We start from the raw sequence: 2,490 nt of genomic DNA, 5'->3' as shown, positions 1-2,490 counted from the left end.
TAAACCCTGGGCCTCTGCCTCTTGAGTGAACTCCAGTATTCGAAATTAGACACCTGTTCACGGGCCAGATTTATTTGTGTTGGGCTCGGGCTTCGAGTCAGATTTATATTGTGTTGGGTTCGGATTTCGGGTCAAGCTCCATTCAAAATTGGGCAAAAGTCAAGCCCGAGTCTGGCCATGAACAGGTATATTCGAAATAGAGCAATGAGTATATGTCAAACATGAAATGTGAAGATTTAGTATGTATTTGGTATAACTTTCGTTTATTAATAAATCTTTATATTTGATTTGTCTTCAAAACCGAGAAAAATATTTGATAAACCGTTATTAACAACTAGGCACTATATTAGTGGTTGAGTGAGCAAACACTCAAGTGTTGGGAGAAGCGTTAAAGTGGGTGTTTGGCGTTGACGTCGTTTTTTCAAAAAATGGCACCACATAAGAGTTACATCAGAAAAAGTGGAACAATACTTTCTTATTTGGTACCATTTTTCCAAAAAAAATATTGGTCTAAACCTTGTCTTGAAAATCGAAAAAATATGAACAGTGCCAAATTCAATGTTTTTTAGAAAAACATTACTACCAGCAATGCAATGATGTGCCGGCACTAGTACCAAAGTACACAAAAAAATTAGGAGTGTAAATATTTACTTGTCCATGTGGAACGTGAAATGTCGAGACTCAAGATTGAGGGATGAGCCATGTGGTTCTGACTTCCGAGGGCGTATTAGTTAAGTTGGTAATAAAATGAAAAAATTCGCTAGAAGAAGGGCTTGAACCTTCGACCTTGTGGTTAACAGCCACACGCTCTAACCAACTGAGCTATTCCAGCTCATTGACAAAATATATTCAATTTGTTTAAAGATTATCATGTGAACATAAGGTCGATTCATATAAAAGGATAAGTCGGTTGTGGAAATTGAAAAGTCGAAACCCCTGAAATAACAAGACAATGACAGTGTTTACGTTATTTCCCCATCAAATTTGAAATCTTGGTTCCAATCGAACTATTTTGTCTTGTAAGCAGATGAGCAGGTCCCATGGCATTTGTCAAATGTGAATTGTTTCTTTTTAGTTTTGGCCACATCAACCACTCGATCCCATGCATGATATACGTCGGTTGCCCTTTGCCCAACACAAGTCTTGTAATTGTTTCAGGTATAAACAACGGAAACGAAATGGTGTACGTTCCTCCTCTCAACTTTTATTGGTGTAGAAGACTAGTAAAGTTGGAAGAACAAGATTGCAAGATGTGTCCACATACAAAAAGTCAAGAGCACAGAATTGAGAACTAACTGCTTCTACTTGTTTTCATGGAGTAATATTAATAATGTTTCTCAAATTAGGCTGGAATTCCCAACGAAAGGCGCCAAACAGATTGATTTGATATAAATTCAATTATTATTACCCAAAAGAAACAAGTGCCGAATTAATTGTACGTGCTTACTGGGCCTGATCCTGATGTGCATTTGGGTTGGGTATACTGATCGAATTGGAGTCGTACAGATTCAAACAAGTTGAGAAAATGGTCCCCCTCGATTTTGCAATGGAATCTGTTTCCTCCCTTATCCAAAGACGGGAATTATATATAGCCCAGTAGTTGTATTCAGATATGATGATAAAAGGTAGGCACATCATGTGAGGCCTTCTTCATCGTAACCTACTATTCAAACTTCAATAGCTAAAGCCTCAAAAAAGAGGCGCTCTCTCTCTCTCTCTCTCATATTTTGAAAGGTGTTGAATGGTGAGAGATTTGCAAATATATTATTTCTCCTTCATGAGTAGAGTAGAGTAGTCGAGAGCAGCAGTAGTATTAGGTTCATCTGTTATGTTGGGTGGTTCATGGTTGAAAAACAAGTGTGGAGTGTGGAGATTTGCAACTTCAATTTAATAAACCATTTGGGTGAGGTAGGACAAGCAGTTAAATTTAACGCCGCGCCCACATCATCTCCCAACTTCAATTTAATAAACCATATATATAAATCCTGTTTATTTTTTAATTAAAAAAATTTTGTGTCCAGAAACCAAATCAAGAAATCTAGGATGCATCGATCGCCCATGAAACCTTGTTTCATACATTATTAACTAGCTAGTAAAGAGAGGTTGATTAAACACATATCATCACCTTAACTCAATTTAATTAATAGATTGGATTAGCTAGCTGCAGGTTAGCAGCAGCAACAGCAGCAAATATATATGAGAATTTTAAAATCCAGCTGCAGCATGCAGGATGAGTACCCAGACTGTAAAATGTATATATATATATATATATATATATATATATATATATATATATATATATATATATAATACAAAGAGAGAATAGACTCTTCTTCTTTTTCTTCTTCGTCTTCTTCCATACAGATAACAGATAATTAATGTGGTGCAGGTGCAGATACATGCAATAGCTAGGGGGGGTTGACGAGTCAACTCATACTATCCCCAATTCATCAGGGCACCCACCTTATAAGTAGTGTATGTAATAAACAT

General features: G+C 36.5%; 1 non-coding gene across 1 annotated transcript; it reads right to left on the bottom strand.

Moving 5' to 3' along the window:
* Positions 1–758: 758 nt before the first annotated feature.
* Positions 759–832, bottom strand: TRNAN-GUU (transfer RNA asparagine (anticodon GUU)). Its single transcript has one exon. It is a non-coding gene; the product is annotated as a tRNA-Asn (tRNA).
* Positions 833–2,490: the final 1,658 nt, after the last annotated feature.

Source organism: Nelumbo nucifera, chromosome 5, assembly GCF_055504915.1.
Source record: "Nelumbo nucifera cultivar China Antique chromosome 5, China Antique-T2T, whole genome shotgun sequence".
NCBI classification, from domain to species: domain Eukaryota; kingdom Viridiplantae; phylum Streptophyta; class Magnoliopsida; order Proteales; family Nelumbonaceae; genus Nelumbo; species Nelumbo nucifera.
Note: the sequence above shows the minus strand (reverse complement) of the source record. Positions and strands in the feature narration are given on the sequence as shown.